The 22,728-nt window shown below is 41.5% G+C and overlaps 1 protein-coding gene across 9 annotated transcripts in view; it reads left to right on the forward strand.

The window, feature by feature from the left end:
• The window catches only part of RAPGEF5 (Rap guanine nucleotide exchange factor 5), a 219,255-nt gene that overhangs the window by 136,335 nt on the left and 60,192 nt on the right, over positions 1 to 22,728 (forward strand). The window contains exon 1 of one of the 9 annotated variants that reach the window (XM_053263701.1): positions 7,877 to 8,005. The exons of the other annotated variants lie outside the window; for them this stretch is intronic. The gene's annotated coding sequence lies outside the window, so the exon portion shown is untranslated. Of the gene's footprint in view, positions 1 to 7,876; positions 8,006 to 22,728 lie in introns of those variants that run through there. 9 annotated transcript variants of the gene reach the window in all.

Raw genomic sequence — 22,728 nt, forward strand, 5'->3', positions numbered from 1 at the left:
TCCCTGAGGTATTACTTTCCTAAAATGTTGCAACCTTGCAAGCCTGCCCTGTTGCTTAGGAACAGCCTGAATGCCAACAGAAGTCAGTCTGATGGCTGAAAATGAACCATTTTTTACTCTGTCAAAACTTGGGACATGGTATTTACAGCCTAATTTCAGCCAGCAGTCCAGCCAGGACTATGCCAAGCCCTGTGTGTCACAGATTGTGAGAGTTCTGTTTCTACACTTCAACCAACTAATGATGGCAGTTGGAATTTGCAGTAGGAGCCAGGAATATATATCTGTGTTTAGTGAATGCAAGTTTATTTACTTGTTGTGTGTAAGAATGCTACACATGTCCAGTAAGTAAGAATACTGAAAACGCCCAAATTACAGAACAAAATCCTTAGTTAGAGAATACAACCCAGTCACTGTGTTCATTGTGCACATTCATTCCAGTGTTTCCAGTGTAGTCTATGCTCAAAGGTTTTTAATACAAAGGTTTTCTTGTTTGATGCAGTGTTTTCGGTGAAATATAAAGGAGTATATTCATTGGCTTCCCATAGCATGTGAAGGACGGAAAGTTAAACAACAACACTCTTTTGCAATATGTGCATTAACAACCTGAACCAAAGCATCTAGCTCTTCTTTCTTTCCCTCACTCACTCTTCTCCCCACATAGGCAGTGTGCCACCCCTGCTATACCCCTTTTCATAAGCCAGTATCTTACGAGTTTTGCATTAATGGAGCCCTTTATAGATTGGGTTTCTCATCCCTGCCCTTCAAAATACAGCCAATTCAATGATATTCATATCAATGGAATGGACTCCCTCCCCGCCCCCAGCCACCACCACTGTCTTGTAATGTGGCCGTGTTCCCAGCTATGATATTCACTCTGCATTTCTTCATGACTATCATGATTTAAACTAGAGCATTGGCTATACAAGGTGAGGTATATTTCAGGACAAGAAGCGAAATAATGCCTTCTAATTAAAAGCAGTACTGATTGATACCACTACTCGAGATAGGGAAATTTAAGTAGCAACTCCTCACTTAATTTTTGGGAGAGAGAGGAAAGATACTTGGGAGGGAGAAAATTATGTCTTGCGGGAGTTTAGTCAAATGAGGAAACTCCTCAAAAGCTTGGTGGAGGATCTGCACCTCCAATAGTATTAGCACTTCCTTGAAACTTGCTTTGCTAGTAAATAAATGCTTAGGATAATCACAGATTACTCTGCTGAGACTGTCCTCCTCCCTTTATAGGATTATTATGAAGATGCAAATATTTAGAATTTGGGCATGGAATAGTAAACTATCTAGTTTTCATTTAGAAATGTCTGATGCTCTTCTTTTGGAAACACAACCTGATACTAATGAAGGAGAATGAGATAGGGCACATACAAATAGAACTTTAATGAAAAATGAATTATGCAGAAATGAATGTGAAAGGAGGATCACATGTTTCCTGTTTCTGCAGCATGATAGTACATTGGTTGCTTTCCTCCAGTATTCTGTGGAGACATGAATTGCCATTTTAGTAGTAATTGCCTTTTAAAGTAATTTAGTAGTAATTGCCTTTTAAAGATCCAACCAGTATGACTTTATTTTCTTTCCTAATTCTCATTCTCTTTAGCCATGTTGAACCCCATAATAGGGAAACGGAGGGTAGGAATAAATGGACAAGTTTTCACAATGGAGGTAGGTAGGAAGTGGGGTTCACCAGGGATCTGTACTGGGACCAGTGCTCTTTAACGTGTTCATAAATGATCTAGAAGTTGGGGTAAGCAGCGAAGTGGCCAGATTTGCAGATGAAACCAAACTATTTAGGGTAGTGAAATCCACAACAGATTGTGAGGAGCTCCAAAAAGATTTCTTCTAAATGCGGGAGTGCGGGACAAAATGGCAAATGTTGTTCAGTGTAAGCAAGTGTCAAGTGATGCATATTGGGACAAAAAACCTCAACTCCATATATATATATACTGATGGGGTCTGAGCTGTCAGTGACTGACCAGGAGAGAGAACTTGGGGTTGTGGTGGATAGCTTGTTCAAAGTATCAACTTAGTGTGCGGCAGCTGTGAAAAAGGCAAATTCCATGCTGGGAATCATTAGGAAGGGAATTGAAAATAAAAATGCTAATATTATAATGCCTTTACACAAATCTATAGTGTGGTGACATTTGCAGTACAGGCAAACCTTGTTATCTGCAGATCCATCATTCACGGTTTCATGTATCCGCAGGTGGGTGAATGACACGCAACCTCGGTGTTCGCGGGGGGAAACAGCACACAAAGGGTTGACTCACGTATACATGGATTGGGGTGGCGGCAGCCAGAAATGGCCTTGGAGGTCATTTCTGTCCACCTTTTAAAGAAATGGCTCTTCTGCAAAGGAAAAAAAATCCCCTCCCTGCAATTTTTCGTGGTTTTGTGGGGCATTGTTGGGCACAAGGAAACCCTATGGAGCACAGTACAGCAATTATTTTCAGGGTTTGGGGGGGCTGTTTTTTGACCTTTTAAAAAAATTCAGGACCCTAACACCTTGTTTTCCATAGCACAATCCCTTTTTACTTGTGGTTTTGTTACTCACAGTAGTGGGTAAGAAACAGAACCCCCGCAAGTAATGGGGTATACCTGTTCTGTGTGCAGTTCTGGTCACTGTATCTTATTCTTGACATTGTAGAACTGGAAAAGGTGCAGAAGAGGGCAACCAAGATGATCAGGAGTCTAGAGCATCTTTTTAATGATGCAAGGCTACGGCATGTGGGGCTTTTTAGTTTGGAAAAGAGGCGACTATGGGAAGACATGATAGAGGTGTATAAAATTAGGCATGGAGTAGAGAGAGTGGGCAGAAATAATTTTTTCTACCTCTCTCACAACACTAGAACCAGGGGTCATCCCATGTAACAGAAGGCCAGGAAATTTACGATCAACAAAAGGAAGTACTTTTTCACAGAGTCCATAGTTAATCCGTGGAATTCTCTGCCACTGGATGTGGTGATGGCCACTAGCTTGTATGGCTTTAAAGGGGGCTTACACAAAGTCATGGAGGACATGTCTATCAATGGCTTCTAGTCTTGTAGTTATAGGCCACCTCCAGCCTCGGAGGCAAGATCCCTCTTAATACCAGTTGCAGGAGAGCAACAGCAAGAGAGAGGGCATGCCCTCACTTCTTTCCTGTGGGCTTCTCAGAGGCATTTGGTTGGCCACTGTGTGAAACAGGATGCTGGACTGGTTGAGCCTTGGGCCTGATCTAGCAGGGCTGTTCGAATTTTCTTTCTCAGCAACAGAGAACTGTTCACATTTTCTCCCCAGGTATTCATTTCATGTATGTGTATCTCTGGTGCTTGGTCATCTCTTCCTACAGAACAGATAAATTTAATCATATTGTACATTTTACAATAAGAACTGAAAGTACAGGGAGACTGATCATAACCTTTAAAAAAAAAAAATCTGTGTGTCTGTGTGTGTGAGAGAGAGAATATGTACTTCTCAGAGCTCTCACCTTGAAGCAAAAGCTGAAAGTCTTTCTCTGGAGAAGGGTTGATTAGGATCATGTTGATTAGAGCAGGGTTTACCAGCCCATTTTTAAAATCAAGTGTACCCTGTTCGTTGCAAACCATTTCAGCTCAGGCATCCTATGTGTCTGTGTACGTTCACACAAATTTAAATGTTGCAGACATGAGACAGGCTGTTCCAGTCACAGGGTTACATTCAGACTACATTACTCATGAGCACTTCCACTGAAATTAATGGAACACATTTACTCCTATTAGCTTGGAACTAGGTTACCTGAAAAAGCACCTTGCCCATATGTCCCATTTGGACTTTAAGATCTTCTTCAGGGAGCCTTCTTCGAGTGTGCCCGCCAAACGGGTGGCTACTAGGGAGAGGGCCTTTTCAGTGATTGCACCCCATTTATGGAACAGCCTCCCCAGTGAGGTTCACCTAGCATCATCACTTTGTTCTTTTAGACTCTAGGTAAAGACTTTTCTGTTCTCTCAGACCTTTTAAATTTGATTTTTAAAAGTGGTTTTAAAAAAGCTTTTAAATTGTTGTGTGCTGTTTTTGTTTGGGGTGTGTTTTGTTTGGTGTGTTGTGATTTCATGTGTGTTATGCTTTTACTTGATGTTTTAATGCTGTGTTGTGATTAGGGATGTGCACAAAACCGGTTCGCCCGGTTCAGTTTGGATTCGAATCGGGTTCGAACCAGGAGGGGGTGGTTTGGTTTTGGTTTTGTTCGAACCACACCCTGGTTCGGTTCGAATTCAAACCAGTTCAGACACCCAAAAATTGGTAGGATGGTAGCTGGCACCCAGGGGTACCTGTCACCCAAACCCCAAAGCAATCGGACACTCGTACGATTTTTTATGAATTTTTGAAAATTATTTTTATTTTTCCCCTCATAGGATATAATGGGATTCGAACCAGGCCATTATACCTTATTGTGGAGCACCCATGGGTGCCAACAACCACCCAAACCCTGAAGCAATAGGACAGTCCTATGATTTTTAATGAATATTTGAAATATTTTTAATTATTTTTCTCATAGAGTATAATGGGACCCGAACCAGTCCATATCCCCTATTGTGGAGCACCTAGGGGCACAAAAGCGGGGTGGGTGGTAGACAGACAGGGGTGCCTACCACCCAAAAAACCCCAAGGCAATTGGACACTCCTCTGATTATTGATGAATTGTTAAAGTATTTTTGAATTCCTCATAGAGAATAATTAGGATTGCAGCAAATGTATAGCTTCACTTCGGGGGGAAAGGGGTGTCGTAGAGTGGAGTGAGGTGGGTGGTAGTTCCTAGGGTGGGCAAGGAAGCTATCAGAATTATTTGAAAGGAATTGGGCAAAGGGCTGATTTTTAAGTGATTTTTGAAGTTTACCCATCTTTAAGGTTTTTCTCCATAAAGAAGCATGGAGGTGTCAGCAAATGTATAGCTTCATGTCGGGGGCAAAGGGGTGGCCTAGAGCAGTGTGGGGTTGGTGGTAGTGCTAGGTAGGGGCAAGGAAGCTACCTGAATTTTTTCAAAGGATTTGGGCAGAGGGCTGATTTTTGGTGAATTGTTGAAGTTTACGCATCTTTAAGGTTTTTCCTCATAAGCTATAATGGAGCTTTCAGCAGCCCCATAAGTGCACTTGGGGGGTGCTGGGGTGGCCCAGAGCGAGTGGTGATGTAGTGCACATAGGGTGCCAACCACCCCCATGGGTTTCTGTTGTTTCTGAGGTGTTCTGAGTGTGGATTCTATGATAGCAAATGAGAGTGAGTGGATTCATGGTGTCTCATTGAAAATCTCATTTGCTATCATAGAATCCACACTAGTAACTAGTGATTTGAATGTTTGGTGTGCCATAGACACATGGCAAGATTCATAATGTCCTTTACTATGGTCCTAGACTGATCTAACACTTAACTATGACTTGAGAATCAGGATCAGACCATGGGATTAACTTTTACTCTTGTCTCCTTTATGTGTATTCCTCCATTGCTTCTCCTCTCCTGGATCAGCATTATGTTTGACTGTTAAACTTGCAAACACTAGTTAAGCGGTGCTCTGAAAAACTTCAATTCAAAACCCTGGTTTTAACCAGGATTGAGAGCTGGTCTTGTGGTAGCAAGCATGACTTGTCCCCATAGCTAAGCAGGGTCTGCCTTGGTTGCATCTGAATGGGACACTTGATGTGTGAGCACTGCAAGATATTCCCCTCAGGGGATGGAGCTGCTCTGGGAAGAGCAGAAGGTTCCAAGTTTCCTCCCTGGCTTTTCCAAGATAGGCCTGAGAGAGATTCCTGCCTGCAACCTTGGAGAAGCCGCTGCCAGTCTGTGAAGACAATACTGAGCTAGATAGACCAATGGTCTGACTTAGTATATGGCAGTTTCCTATGTTCCTATGCCTTAACCTGAATTAGCAATAGTCAAATGTACTACCAAATCAGGGCAGAGTAGAACAGGGGGGAAATTGTGTGTAGTAGGAGCAAGAAATATGAGAGTCTATTGCCTGATCCCTAAACTATGGTTAACCACTATATGGGCATAAATCCTTCCTTTGAGAAAGCAGGTAAATGGGACAGGCTGGTGAAGCTTTGTCATTAAGAGCATGAGTTATGAGATTAATGTATGAGTTATGAGATGAATGGTTCCCAATGGTTCTAGATGTGTTGCCATTGTAAGTGGAGGATCAGCTGCCTTTCAGGAGAAACATCCCTTCATACTTTACAGTAGAAATTGTACACAACAGAAATTCTGGGATAAAGCCATAGGACTTCAGAATATTATTTATGCTTGTATTCAAAAGCTGTTAAGTGAACATGTGTATTGTGCATACGTTAAAAATTAGAAAACATAAAAATATGACCTGATGTTGAAGTGGGATACCTTTTGTACAACACAGCACCTATCATGCTTAATAAGAGTTCATTTAAATTAAAGCCCAAAGCACCAGTTCTCGTAAACATGATACAATTTAGTCACAAAACAGAGGCAACACCTCTCTATAGAAGAAAATGTAACTTGATCAGCATCAAAATAAAAGAGCTCTTTCATGAAGGTGTAGTATCAATCTATTACATGGAGCAGATGGGTGGATAGAACAATGAAAGCTACACAATGGATCCTTGCACAGTAATACTGTGCTTTTGCTGTCTGAAATTGTAGCTTTGGCAGTTGCTCTGAATAGCCTTAGGCTACTAAAAATACAAATAATGTTTATACTGCCTGTACCGTATCTGTGTATCATCTTTAGACAGAACAAGTAAAGACATATTATTCCTTTTATTGCAGTGTCAGTACAAGGCTTTTGCATTAGCGCTGCAGTTTGAAGTTGTCATGGTTTTCTTGTGTGAAAGGAAATCTTATTGCATTTCCTTGCCTTTGTCATTAATAACAGGTGGAATGTGTCTTTTAATTATGTATTAACATACATTGATATGGTATATTTGCATTTATGTGGGATCCTGTTTCATGTTCTCGGTAATTATGCATGTAATACCTTCATTACAGTTTCAGGGCTTAAAAGAAATTTAAATCAGGACATACATAGAAGAAAAAAATTGAGTTATAAACTACAACAAGGAAGTATGCTTAGACAAGATCTGGAATATTGTTTGTGTGTGAAATGACTGCTAAAGCAAAGTTAATGAATAACTTTCTTTGACCAAAATGCTTTTAAAGATAAGACAGTGTTTTTAAAAAAAACACAATTTCACTTTTAAATGATACAGGGTATAATGCTGATTGCTCCTAGATGGTTGGGAGATATTTGAATGAGATAATACATGGATGCAATAAAAAGATTGTGCCAGTATGACATTCCACTTGCCATTTTCCCAAGCTACTGAAAACCCTGGATCTCTGTGAGTTACAATCATTTTTCATCCGAGTGACAAATTTTCCCCTCCCTTGGTCTCATTGAATCTCTCGAGAATTCAGTAGGTTCTAACTGTAGTTGACCACTTACTGGACATAGGCGCCATAGAACCAGTTTAGAACAAGTTCCACTGCCAGAAAGATTCTCTGATATTTTCTCAGTGTTCTTCACATTTTCTAAGAAGAGTGAGGACTACAGAGCAATTCTGAACCTCATCCTCCTAAATTACTTCTTGAAGAAGAGATAATTCTAGATGGGAAAACCTGAAGATAATAGCAGAAGCAACCTAGTGAGACTTCTTAGTGTCCAACACAGGTGTGTCTGAACATCCCAGTTCTCCCAGCTCACTGACTGTTTCAGAACTCACGTAAGACAGAAGCCACCATTGGTTTACAGGCCTTCCCATTCAGTCTTTCCTTTGCCCCAGTGGTCTACAAGTGGCTCTTGTAGTGTGTCTTAGGAAGCAATCATGGGTGTGTGGGGGATTAAATCTTAGATGACCTGCTGATCAGAGCACTAGGGACTTGAGTTGCACTTTCCTGACTCAACCATCATAAGACCATTATCTACATGAATAATAGCTCCTTTTGTTTGGTTCAGAGGTTCCAGCACCTGTGAGCTATCTTGGACACAGCCACAAGGACCTTCTTGTCTCAGGTAAAGCAGCACAAGATTCTTTCCATGGTGTATGAGGTCCCAGCACACAAGTGACAAAGTCTCATATATCCAGCTCATCTGCAGATGTCACGATAGCCTGCAAACTTGGTTTTCTGGACAAGGTTCAATTCCAGGCCCATGGCTGGGGCTTATATAACAGTACCAGATTTCATTCAGGTGGACAGTTCAATTGGGGAGCCCTCTGGAAGATAATTTTGTCACCTAAAAGTTATGGCAAGCAGTGAAATGGCCAAATTAGCAGATGACACTTAACTATTTAGGGTAGTGAAATCCAAAACAGACAGTGAGGAGCTCCAAAACGATCACTCCAAACTGGGTGAGTGGGTGACAAAGTTCAATGTAAGCAAGTGTCAAATAATGCATATTGGGGCAAAAAGCCCCAACTTCACATATACACTTATGGGACCTGTCAATGACTGATTAGGAGAGAGATCTTGGGGTTGTGGTGCCAGCTCGTTGAAAGTGTCAACTCAGTGCACAGCAGCTGTGAAAAAGGCAAATTCCATGCTAGGGATTATTAGGAAGGGGGTTGAAAATAAAAGTGCTAATATTATAATGCCCGTACACAAATCTATGGTGCAGCCACATTTGGAGTACTGCATACAGTTCTGGTAATCAGGGAATCATTTTTCACTGCTGCTGTGTAAGCCATCTAGTATACTTTTTGTTGAAATGCAGTATATAATATTATTAATAAATAAAATCTACAAAGGGACAGCTCACATGATACAACCTCTGGCACATGGAGTTATGGGGGATATTCTGAGAATGTCAGGACATCCTCTGCAGATATTCTGGCAAGTTTATTTATTGCATGGGCGGGGAAGAACACTGGTAATCCAAACAGTACTTGTTTAAACATGTATTTAGAGTGTGTGCATAAGGGCAATTCAGATGAACAGCCATTCCCATGCAGTAAAGGCACTTTGTATATAAAATAAATGTGGTATATAAAATAAATAGCCATTTCTGCTGCAAACTATATCATGTGAACCAGCCCAAGATAATGTGAAAGGTCTTCCAGAGATGGCGCAGGTGCAAGCAGGGGTTGATTAATGAATAGGCAACAAGGTACTGTTGTTGTTGAGGTACTGCAAATTTTGAGGGTGGTGTGCAAGTAAAGGGCTTGCGTTGGGAAGTGGGAAAAAGTTAAATGATTTTTTTTACCTTTTTAAAAATGCTGCTGCACAGCAAGGACAGCAGCGAAAGCTCCTTCCATGGGCCCATCTGCCTCTCAAATGACAGGTCAGGCCATTTTCCGCCCATTTCGTGGCATTTGGGAGGCAGGCGGGCCCATGGGAGGAGCTATCTCTGCCGGTGTTTTTAAAAGGTAGAAAAGGAAGATTTAACTTTCCCCTGTCCATCCCTCCACCACAAGCCCTTTACTTCTAAAGGGAAATCATTGTTGGATTCCCCTTGAAGGCAGGGTGGCAAAGCTTTGGTTGCCTAAAAGCATAATCCACTCCTGGGTGCAAGAGAATCTCTTCCACTCTAATGTTCTGGCTTTTTCTTCAATCTGGACGAGCATACCACACTGAATATTTTTAAAAGATGAGCAATAGTAGTGGGCGGTTATCTGGGAAGATCTAAAACGTTTCCCTGTCTCACCATCTTTTTGTTTTAAGTGACTTCTTTAGAGAGCATCTTGTTAATCCTTCCACTGTCCACAGATCTGTGAGTCTGGAGCCTAACCTTAGAATTCAGACTCTTATGGAACCTCCCCACCTTGAGTCTCTGAGAATCCTCTGATTAGAGAGCTCACCTGAAAAATGATGCGATTGCCTTCACTTTGGCTAGATAGGTGGGGAAAATTAGGGCCTTTTCAGTTAGAAGGGAGTGGTGCATATATCCAGAGTGGTCCAATGCACTGACCTATTATTTCCCCCAAAAGTTCATTTCTCTTTCTGCTGAAGTAAGTCAATAGTTTTGTCTAAAATATGTCTCTCTCTCTCTTATCATAAAGAGATATTATAGCACTAGCTAGGTGTGTGCCTTGTATTTCACCAATAACAGGAGTTAGTGTTCTGACCACTTGCTTGTGTCTTATAAGCCAAGCTCTCATGAAGTAAACATCACTAGATCTGCTCTAGCCTACAGGTTAAAATGGGACTAGTTTGAGTAATTCTCCTCATGTCAACCAGTAAGCCTAACTTCAAATTTTGTAAGTGCCAGGCTTCCAAATACGTCTTACTTGATGTATTATTTACTTGTAGTAACTGCTTTTGATGCCTCCTGTTGGAAGTAAAGCAAATCAATACTGGCACAAGAAAGCAAGAGTTCCTTCCAGCACATCACTAACATTACTACATCCCCCCCCCCCCCCCCCCGTCTACTGAAAAGGGGATGTGGATGCCAGCCATGACCTAAAATGAATGCTGAAGCTTAGATTGCAAAGCTGGCTGGCTTACTCTGCCACGTCTTAAGTTGATGGGTGTGGAGAAAATACTCAATAGTAACTGGGGGAAACAGACCATATCACAGTCTCTTCATCTGCTGTGTCATTTGCTGCTGTGAGTGGAGATTCAGTGTAACTGTAGGACAAAAAGAAAGTGTAGCTGTTTTGAGGTACTTACATATGTTTGGGTGGGAGTTAGAGCAGAGAGAGAGTGTTTTGTTATTTTTTAATCTTGAAAGCAAAGATGTGCAGTATATGGCTTATATAATAGCTTTTATGTGGTCTGGGAAGTTTTTCGGATGGCTAAAAATCCTAGATTTCATTTTAAAGAAAAATATTCTAGCCTTCTTGCTTATCTTTGAAAATTTAATTGAAGAAAAGAATAAAAAGGAGGCAATTTCAGCTTACATATTTCTAAGTCCATGTCATTATTGTAGCTACTTATATCTGGAGATAATTGTCTTTTTATCAGTACACTACGCTTAATATCATAGCATAAGTATGAGCTTTAGTTAGTGGACATAGCACTGCTGTCTTCATGAAAATAATGCTCAGGTTATGTTAATCATAGGTAATAAAATGTGTATGTTAGCCAAGGTGCTCCCATCTATAATGGGTAACCACTGGCCCTTGGTATTTGGCAACTTGCCATGCTTGTTTTGAAGTACATTACAACCCAGCATTAGAAACTTGCAAGCATTATGGAAAACACATATCAAGAGGCTTGAACAGGTATAACGCTGCTCAAATAATAGTAGCTTTTTTACCATAATAGACTAATTATTGGAAACTGTTAAGAAACAACAACCCCTTTTCTTAATTATAACACTGCTTGCCCCAAGTCTTCAGCATCTCAGCCAATGAAGGATATACTAAATTAACTGTATCTAAACCTGGTACAAATTTGGGATTCAGACCAAATTGGACACTCCGCCCACAGAAACGGCCATTCTGTATTAAATAGGGAGTCCTGGAAAGGATCAAAAAATAAGAAGGGATTTTGATTTTTGAAAATATGTAATGCAATAGAAACAAAACATTGACCAGGAACACAGTGGCAAGTGTGAAGCCATTTTTTTTTTGCTGTTCTTGGGTTAGCCAGTAGTGATTAGTTTCAGTCAGTTAATGAAAAAAAAAATATGGTAAGAATATATTTGAGGAGAAATGTTTTTTGTCTAATGCTGGTTACACTCTATAGCAATAATAATGCTTAGACAGCCTTATTTCTGTAAATTCTTTTTTCATGCTAATTGTAGTATAAATGTTCAGATAACTTCTAAACTGACATAGTTGATAGTTTGGCAATCATATTTAGTAGTAGCAACTGGAATGCAACTTTAGTGAAGATCTATGACTCCGCCCCCTCTTTTCAGGCTTCAAAATGATATCAACAATCTTGGAAGCTGACTACTTAAATATTCCCGGATATGCTTTCCCCACTGTAATGGACTTTTTTTGGCAGTATAGGCTAAATAAACTTTCTTTGGTATCCTAATAGCTAAAATAAATTACTTACTCTTCTTTTGTGCTTATAGTCTTCACTGCATCTGTTGTTAGAAGATGTAACTGCACGATTATTACTTTAATGCATTATTGGCACAGTATTCTTTTTGTCATTGGAGTTTTTCTGTGTGATTTTCTCCCCCACCCCTCATGTCTTAATGTTGGCATAGCATTTTTCATGTTATTACACAGTGATTCACCTTATGATTTTCATTAAATAGAAAAGCTATACTCATACAAATCACAAAACATATTAAAAATGTATAAAACCTAATAAAATTCCTGCACCGTTAGTAATGCATCTTCATTAATCAAAAACCAAAAGCTAGGTATAAGCACGTAATGCCACAAAATACAGAGAGCTGGTGCTAATATACTCTTGGAGCAGCTGTACTCTTAACCCACTCTTAGAAAGGAATTTCTCTGACCCACTTTAGCCATGGTTAGGTATTAAGTCTAATCAGAATTTCTGTTTAACTAGGATTTCCAAGTAGGGTAAGTGCTGATTTAACATTCTGGTTAAATGAAACCTTGATTAGCCTTAACTATGACCAAGTAGATGTCAATGTAACACTTTCTGGTTTAGGAGAAAGGGACAATTCACACATGAGACAGGAGACCATGGGGCATGCACTATACTACAGCCCACTCACAACCTGGTCAGGAGTATATTTGCGCTGGCCCATTAAAATGTTGACTCCTGCACATAGTAAGCAGTATGTATTTTCTTCAAAAGGGATTCCATAACTGGTAGGATGATATCTTGAGGCTGTTTTCATGAGCAGCCTAGCCCAGAGCAAGACTGGGCTAGGCTGCTCATGTGGAGCGCTAGGATCCACGTGCAGGGGCGTAACAAGGCTGGAGTGGGCCCAGAGACAAAGTTTTAAAATGGGCCCCTCGCTGATACACACACACACACCCCACATGTGACTTGCCTCTGGGGGGGCCCTCGAGGCGTGGGGGCCCCCAGGCAGCCGCCTCCCCTTGCCTAATAGTAGTTACGCCCTTGTCCATGTGGATCCCGGCACTCCTGCCCTGACTAACCCCACTCCCAAACCTGGTCTTAGCCAAGGTTAAAGGTGCACATGTTCCCTTAACCTTGCTGCCAGGCTCGTGTGGCTCCTCAGCTCCACGGAACTGAGGACACACAGAGACGGAGCACCTAGAGTGCCTGTTTGACAGGGGAAATACCCCAAGACACCAAATTCATCACACAGTGCCTTGTGGGATATGCGGAGGCTGGGAAAATGAGTCCCAGTCTCTGTTGCTCTGCGCTGCTGGGAGCAGGTTGTGTGGACACGTGGCTTGCACGCCAACAGGATCCAGAATGATTGTCCAGGGGGAAGGTGAGTTCAACCAGATATCATATAATAGCCTCACCCACCCACTGCCCCATCCACCCAATTATGTGAACAACCTCCTTATGGGATATTTGCTTCTGTTTGCCATTATATTAGGTATACTGGTTTGACTGCAGTACTATAGATATTCTCAGACTTCCAGTTGTGTTGTGTGTTTAAACATTTCTGCTATTTATTACTATTAAAATCTGCTGCATCTGCACTACTAAGAGATTTAGAACATTCTACATTTTTTTCAGAAGTGTCTTCAGAACACTGGTGTGGCAATTTCTTCCTTGAGGCACTATTTTTAAGTTACCTCATTTTATGCATGTTAGTTTAGGGATGTGACCCCCCAAAAAGGGGGGGGGCTGAGAGCCCTGGGGTTTTTAAAAATAAATTTTTAAATGTTTTGATGAAATCGTCACTGATTTTTGTTGTCCAATAAGTGAAGAGTTAAAGCAAAAATACATTTTTTCTACTAAAGCACAAGGTTTGTGCTCTGTTTGTTCAGTTGTCACAAAAGCTCTAAACATTCCTTAATTTTTTTTTAAAAACCAGTTTTGAAAATTCCTAAATCAGGGTATTGAGCACGGGCATCCAGCAGTTGCCCCCTTGACTGAGTCAGCCCCACTGAATTACTCCCAAATAAGTGGGTGTAAGATTGCAAACTTTGCCCCTCCACCCTGGAAAAAATTCCTGCAGACATCCATGGTGTTGAATCAGTGGTTCAGAGCGGTTTTGTCAGTGAACCGGAACTGGATCCAAACCTAAAATTTCTTGGTTGCCTTGAACCTGAACTCAACCCCAAACCTAAAAAATGGTAACTAGTTTGTTAATAAATAAAAGTACTTGGGATATTCTTTTAAAGGGTGGTAAAGACTTCTCTCTGTTCCAGCTGTATTTGGAGAAACTATATTTCCTAGTGAGCCATGTGAAAAGGGAAGGTGGTGCAAGATAATTGTTATGGAGTGTCTAGGATGGATAGTCCTCCTGGGGCTCAGGTTGATGCTTGCTCACTCACAGGCTGTTCAGTAACAATGGCAGTCTAGAGCAGGGATTCTCAATGTTGGGTCCCCAGATGTTATTGGACTTCAACTCCCATAATCCCCAGCTCCAGTGGCCTTTGGTTTGGGATTATGGGAGTTGAAGTCCAGCAACATCTGAGGACCCAACGTTGAGAATCACTGGTCTAGAGGATTCCTGAACTTAAACCTGGCAGCTGTTTCTTTGGCATGTCATTTCCTCCTTGTTGTCCTTCTACCATTCATCCTCAACAGGGTAAGCCCCCCGCCCCCCTTTTGTTAAGTTGAGGTTTTTGAAAGAAAAAATTGAGCCCTTAGGAGTTGGGGGTAGATGAGGTGATATTAAAAATGGAAGGAAGGCTGTGAGGTTGAATAGGAGAGGAAAGGGAGGTGTGTGTGTGGTGGGAGGGCATCTTTAGCAGTTTTAACCTTATAAATGAAAACCACTGTCTGTCTGAAGCCTCCCTGGGTGGCTTGGGCCTAAAGCTTACCTCTCTTGCCACTAGCCGAGAAGAATTTGCTCCCAGAATAGAAGCATTGCATACTACTTGATTATTTATTAGGTTTGCAGTTTTATGATGTAGAAGTTATTTACTTTGCCTGTGGAAGGTGTGTACGGTAATTCAACGATGCTTATAAAGATCTAAGGAAGAATCAATGTTCCTTAACATTCATGCCTCTCAATAACTTTCACTCCTCTCGTTGAAATGGTGCACGGCTGTACTGTGCATGTAGATAGGGCCAGCTTCCAGGTTTGAAAGGATCTTGAGCAAAGAGCCTTCCTGTGTCATGATCCCTGATGTGGGTAGGCCCTGGTGGGCTTACAAGGTGGCAGGTGGTGGCGGCTGCTGCTGTTCAGCTGCAGCACTGGTAGCGGGTGTAACAGAACAACCTCTCAATACCAGTATGGCTAGAGATGACATTTTAATTCCCCCACAGTGTCCCAGATCCTGATGTAGCATCTCTTAAGAGCAACACTGTCTCAGGGGCCAGGGCATTGTGGATAAATTAAAATGGCATCCCCAGCTACACTGGCAGTCATGATTGCTGTTGCCAGCACAGCACAGTATACCTATTGGACCCCCACCCACATGTGGGGTTCAGCTGGCAAGCTTAGTTATCTGACATTGATGGTGAGCTGCAGCGTCATTCCACTCAGTGCCAGAACAGCTGGAGGTGCTGTTTTAGTTTCCTCACAGTGCCCCGTCCCCGAATACAGCATTGATTTAAGGATTTAAGAGGGCAGGAATCAGTGGTGATGGACCCTCCTGGAACACTAAACAACCCTCCTGGAATATGCATAACCAGCGTTTTTCTGTGGGTGCTTCGTGTGCTGATGCTAGCCCTGAGTGTAATGGAAGGGGGCATAAGAACAGCAATGCTAATTTGCTTCTGGGTTCAATTCAATAAAGAGTTTGATAGTATCCTACATGAAGTATCTAGATAAGGTCAAAATGGCTGAACCAGAGAGCTTAAGATACTAATGAATCAGAATAGAAACGGAATGCCCAACAATTCATGGTTCAGCTCCATATCCAAAGAAAGCCATCTCCTTTAATATCTTCTATAAAAATCTTTGCTAATAGAATTCCCCCCAAGATGCTGTGGTTTTTAAAAGTACATTGTTGACATTTTAGCCTTAGTTTTATGATGAAGAGGCAAATTCTCAAAGGAGGTTCATATACAGTATATTTTTAGATTTTGTAAAGTATATTAGAGTTCTTGAGTTCTGACAGCCTAATGACATTACTAAATATTTTACTTAACTTGGGATGAGAGTGGGAACAGGAAGATCTAGCCAGTAAGAGCAATATTTGGAATGAGTGGGGAATTATTCTTTCCTTGTCCCCAAATCACAAGTGATTTGGGACTTTCTAGGAATGCACTGAAAGTATTCCATTAGTAACCCAATGATTTTCAGTCACCGTGTGATACTGCTTTGTGTAGGAATGACAGCTACAGTAGAGCTTATATGAGCTCTGTCCGCAATCAATCCTGTCTTCAAATGGGACTGTAAGGTATACAGAATATAAGCGCAGAAGACTGGAAATGGATGAAGGGTGGTTGGGTGTGGGGAGCTGACAAGCAAGATGATGGGTCAGGAAGAAAGAAGATAGTCTGCAGTAGCGTATTGCTTTTCTTTCCTGCCCCTTCTCTTTAATGTCTGTCTGGCATATTTTTATACCACATGATATGTAAATCTCTAGGGGGTGTACAAATCCCAGCATTAAAAAATCACAGGTTAAAATACATAAAACACAATAAAAACAATATTAAAAAATTATTAAAATTATTAAAATTCTAATTAAAAACGTGCAAGAACAAGAAAGTCTTGAAGGTCTTCCTGAAAACAAACAGAGAAGGAGATGCTCTTATTTCAGCGTATTCCAAAGCCCTGGGGCAGCCACAGAGAAAGCCCGGTTCTGAGTTGCCACTAGAGGAGCTGGTGGCATCCATAATTGGACCTCTCCATAAGATCGTTAAAGGTGGGAGGATTCATGACAAAGGAGGCGCTCTCTTAAATAACCTGGTTCCAAGCCATTAAGGGCTTTATAGGTACTAATCAGCACTTTGTAATTCACCCGAAAACATAGCAGCAGCCAGTGCAGTTCTTTCAAAATTGGTGTTATATGGTACCTTTGTGTTGTCCCAGAGACCATTCTGACTACTGCATTCTGTACCAATTGTAGTTTCCAGACTACGTACAAAGGCAGCTCCATGTAGAGCCCATTACAGTAGTCAAGTCTGGAGGTTACCAGCATATGTACCACTGTTTTAAGGTCATTCACCTCTAGAAATGGAGTGCTCCTGGCCACTGTCTTAGCCTGAGAAACCAGGGAGAGCTTTGAGTCCAGGAGAACTCCCAAGGTACGTACCCAGTCTTTCAGGGGGAGTGTAACCCCATCCAGAACAGGCAGATCTAAACCATCTCTTAATGTTGTCTTTAAGCCAGTGATTCTTGACTGTTCCTCCTAGACATATCCAATGATCCAAGCCTCTATGCTGAACAACTCAAACACTTGAAGTAACTCCATGGGAGAAACTCGGTTGCTGGATGTACCCAGAAAAGAAGCATACTTTTGGAAACTCTTTGTTGAGACACAGGAGAGGGAGGTGAAGGAACAAACCCGGGCAGCATGTCTCTTTTCTCCCATTCATCTCCCTGTGCTTCTTGCTTGTGGCCTTTCAGTTCTCTATCCATAGAGCCAACACAGCCTGTCTTACAATTTGAATAAATATAAAAATAATCCTATCCAAATATGTCTGAAAATATTTGACATGCATAGACATTAGAATATTTGTTTCATTTTATGTACAATCTACAAACATCAGACACAACCCTTGTAGATTGTAGGGCTCTGTCCTTGTTTTTATCATCTAGCTAATTACAAGTGTTTAAGAAATAAATAATATTACTGGCTGACCTCGAGAGCAGCAGCCAGGTCAGCGTATCCCTGGAAGCTGTGCTCGTGTAGTGGAGAGTTTTCCACTACTGCTGTGGCTGCACAGCCTTTGGTGTGCAGCCGAAGAGCGTGAATTCTGACAATTTGCATTGGCTCCAGAAGAGCCCTGTGTCACCTGAAAAGATGTCCCTGAAGGCTGTACAGGTGTGCCTGTGAATCAAAATCCATGGGCACAGTATAGTGTGGTGTAGTGGTTAGAGTGCTGGACTAGGACCAAGGAGACCCGAGTTCCAATCCCCATTCAGCCATGAAACTAGCTGGGTGACTGGGCTAGTCACTTCTCTCTCAGCCTAACCTACTTCACAGGGTTGTTGTGAGGAGAAACTTAAATATGTAGTACACCATTCTGGGCTCCTTGGAGGAAGAGCGGGATATAAAATGTAAACAATAAAATAAATAGACTCAGCATAGTACTTCCCCCCCCTCACTATTTGTACAATTGTGAATATGTGTAAGTAACACAATACATCCTTAGGGTAGAATAGGAGGTATGTGTGCACCTCCCACAATCCTATCTAGTCCTCCCATCTCTGTTTGGTGCAAATCACGCATGCTCCAGAGCAAGAAGTACGGCTGGATGGGGATATGTGAGAGTATGCATAGATTTCTTTTCCTCTATTGTCCCATTGCATGTATGACATGGCCCACCTTCTGTGGGGTAAGCAGCGCCTTTTATATCGGAAAATCACTAAGACACAAGACCTGGAATAGATGGGGAGTAGTCCAGCAGGAGCTGGATAATGAGAGGAGGGTCTAGAGTCGGAGTGGTGGTACCAGTGTTGTGTTGGGTCCCTCAGTGTTGTTGCCTCATCAGGCACGGAATTGTCCTTTAGTCTTCCCTTGGGGTTGTGGGCTTCCAGCCTATGCAGGGGGGATGCCACCACAGGATCCTGTTCCTCGTCTTCAGAAGAGGTCTAATAAGCTTTGGGGCATGGTCACAGGCACGTCCTCCTTCTACCCATTCTACCTGTGCCCAAACACTTTAAGGACTTGAAATATTTCCCCAATATTTCAACAATATTTCCCCAACTGCCATGATTTTGGACAATCTTTATTTTCCACCATGACTTATAACTCATGATTTTGGAGTACTTGTGATTCAGGATGCTACACTTATGGTTACAGGTTAGTATATATTATTTTCCATTATGGCTTTGCGTAGGCTTAATGAGAATTACAAGTCTATTACCCACATATGGAAATTTTCAAGCCTAGTGTAGGTTGAAAGTGATGCTAAATTTTGAAAGAAAGCTGATTAGCATGAGCTATTGTTCTACAGAATGCAATGATGATACTATAAAACTCTTAATCTGTCACCAGCCCAGGTGGTCTTAAGATATGGATGCAGAGAAATGGTTGTTTAATGATGGAAATTACATTTTGTAATTGAAGTTGTTCTAGCTGAAGCAAAAATATTCAAAAGAATGCAAATACCTAAATCAGGAAATATCTAGGAACAGAAAGTTGAATAGAATTGCTCAAAATGAAAGCAATAGTCTATGCTTTATTAACTGTCGAGATGCTCCAAGGCCTTTCATTTAATTTTTTTTGCTACTAATCCATTTACTAAAAGTGCAGTTGGCACAAAGGGGATTCTTTCCTGATGCCAGACTACTTTGCCCTCTTTTCCTGACTTCTAGAATACCCTTATTTTCACCTTCATTGGTGCTAGTACATCATGGCCTCAGGCTCCTTGCCCCAATTTTCTGCCTTCCAAAATCTGTTTTTCCTGTCAGGTATTAGAGTTCATTCCTGGTACAGACTCAGTTAAGATGAGCCCTGCTAGATCAGACCATGGCCATGCTTGAATTATGGAGGGGAAAGGTGGGGCAGCCCTTAATAAAGCCCACAAGCCCCAACAGCTGACTTTTTCCAATTGTAATCAAATAATGCCCCCGCTAGCTTTCTAAAAAGGGTAGCTAAGGAAGCATCGGTAATGACAAAGGGTCCAGTCCCCCTGTAATTCAAGCATTGAAGGGTCCATCTAGTCCAACAACCAGTTTCCCATGGCCAGATGCTCCTGGGAAGGCCACAACAATGCATCCCAGAAATAATACTCATTTATAGACTTGTCATGTATACATTTTTTTAAATTTAAGGGTGCACAACCTTGGCCCTCCAGGTGTTTGTTCTACAACTCCCATCCTCCTCAGTCCAGTAGCCAAAAGTAAAAGATGATGGGAGTTGTATTCCAACATCTGCAAGAGGGCTGAAGTTGTGCAGCCCTGGTCTCAAAAGCCTGGATGAATATGTTAAGAATAAATGCATCTTAACAGCCCTTTTAAATGTTTTCAAATGGGGAGGCTCTTATTTCCACAGGGTATTTATTTATTTAACATTTTTATGTTAAATAATACTCTTTACTAATGGAAGTCTGAGGATGCTGTCATGGTGGTAGCAGCACTGTGCATTTCCTCCAATATGCATAGACTAAATTGGAGGAAAGCCCAGTTTAGAGAGAGATCCTTGTGATAAATGATATACAAACCACAAATAAAGGTCACAGGAGATGATAGCATAACATGATAGTTCTCAGACTTGTGCTTCTTTCATGTGTCGGCTGTCAGCTGGCTACCATTCTGCCATGCCAAGCCTCTTACATTAAACTTTAATTCTGTCACAATCCATCATAAAGGATAAAAGCTGCAACTGAATAGTATATACATAGTTCTTTCAAAGAAACATGCTTGGAATCTGCTATGGATAAAAGAAATCCCAGCACGGTTCCCAGGGAACACCAAATGTACCATGTTTTTCTTCTTGTACCATGTGTGCGTGCAACACACACGTTCAAATCGTGGGGGAAAGATAGGAGTCCTCAATGAAATCCATGAGCCCCACTCCCCTGATTCCCTACAAATTATGCCCCTCTTGTAGCCTTCCAAAAACATTAACTTTGGGGCTACTGTTCACAAGGCAGGTGGGTCTCTCCTCTCACATCCCAACCCGGTACAGGACTAAACAAATTCATGAATGACAGATCTATCAATAGCTGTTAACTTTGGTTGTTTCTTTACAAGGCTTCCCACCCAGTGGTCTTAGACTCTAGGTTCTGTCACAATACCCAGAAAAACAGAGGTCCCAATAGACAAATGAATCAGATTTGCACCTTCAGAACTCAGTTCATTGAAAAATACAGCAGATAAATCTTTTATCTTCATTTTTCCATCTGTAAAATATAAATAATAATTATAGTTCTCATGGGGTTGTATGAGGATAAATAATTGTGTTATCAAATTTATTGATTTGCCATTATTATTATTATTATTATTTATTAATTCAATTTCTATACCGCCCTTCCAAAAATGGCTTAGGGCGGTTTACAAAGAGAAATAACAAACAATAAGATGGCTCCCTGTCCCCAAAGGGCTCACATTCTAAAAAGAAACATAAGACACACACCAGCAACAGTCACTGGAAGTACTGTGCTGGGGGTGGACAGGGCCAGTTACTCTCCCCTTGCTAAATAAAGAGAATCACCATGGTAAAAGGTGCCTCTTTGCCCAGTTAGCAGGGGTTTTTGCCATACCTTTTTTTTTTTTTTTTGCCATACCTTGAGCCAAAACTTCTTACTACCCATCTGTCCTGGCTACTGATCTGGCCTGGTTCAGTAATTTTTAATGCTTTATTATATATCCCTCGTGCCATTTTTATACTCTGTCTTTGGATGATTCCTCAGTTTTATGAAAAGGAGTTGAATAAGCTTTTTAAAATGAATTTTGCAGAGGGGAAGGACCATAGCTCAATAGAAGAGCATCTGCTTTGCACTGCAGAAAGTCCCACATTCAATCCCTAGTGGCATCTCCAGGTAGCACTGGGAAATACTTGTCTGAAACTCTGGAGGGTTGCTGTGAGTTAGTGTGGACAATATTGAGCTAGATGGACCAGTGGTTTTACTTGGTATATGGCAACTTCTTTTGTAACCTGTGAATTGGATTCAAAGCGATTCCTAAAGGCTTTTTGGCCCACTTTTTTTGAGTAGGTATGCAAGTATTTGTATCTTACTGCCACTCAGCTAGAGACCACCTCCCCTTTTTCCTTTAGTACTCACTAGGGATGTGTGAATCGATTCAGACTTGAATCGATTTGAATAAAATCTGGCTGATTTGAATCCAAATCAAATCAACCCAAATTGATTCAACCTGTTTTTTAAATTAAAGCCAGGGAGGGGAGGGGAGCCTCCTTTTAAAAAGACAGAAAGAGGGGCAGAGTTGCCAGGACCTCACCTTTCAAGTACAGAGAGCGCAGCAGGTGGAGTCAGGGACCTGACCTGCCACCCTAAGTGACTCACTGGCCACTTATTTAAAAAAGAAGAGGCGTCTTTGAACCACTCCTTGGCACTGCTTCTGGCACCAAGGAATGGTACCAACTCCAGAGCATGCAGCGGGGGGAGGCAGTGACCTGACCTGCCATAACCTCCCCCCCACACACAGCTCACCAGCATCTCACCTGGCCTCTGCGAAGGTCATTAGAATGGATAGTGCAGTGCTCTTGCACAAGAACACCAATGCTGTTCCACAAAAGGTGTGGAGGCCTGATGAGCAGCAGGAGGGCCATGGGGGAATGTGGGTCGGGTTGCCACTCAGATTGCCTGTTGAAGTTAGCAGTTGCCTTCTGCCAACTCCAAAGAGAAGCAATAGCAATTCAAATCCTCTCCCTCCTCCTATTTGTGTTGCATGTTTTAATAAAACTGGAAAGATTGGAATTGTTTTTACAAAGGACTTTGATTGCTGCAAGTCAGCTATATGTTCCCTAATAATTGCCTTTCAAAATTAAGAAAAATTGGGAGAAATGGGACAACCTTCCCCAAGTAAATTGCTGCAGGAAAACAGTTAAATTAAAAATACATGAAGAGAATTTTGAAGACGGCATCATGGGCTATTACAAACGGGGACTAGTTTCAAAGCCTTTTTGGCACTGGCATAAAATTTATTATTCCTCTTAAAATTTGATATTTTGTTGTGAGAGCCTGGGG

This window comes from Hemicordylus capensis, chromosome 6 (assembly GCF_027244095.1).
Source record: "Hemicordylus capensis ecotype Gifberg chromosome 6, rHemCap1.1.pri, whole genome shotgun sequence".
NCBI lineage: Eukaryota > Metazoa > Chordata > Lepidosauria > Squamata > Cordylidae > Hemicordylus > Hemicordylus capensis.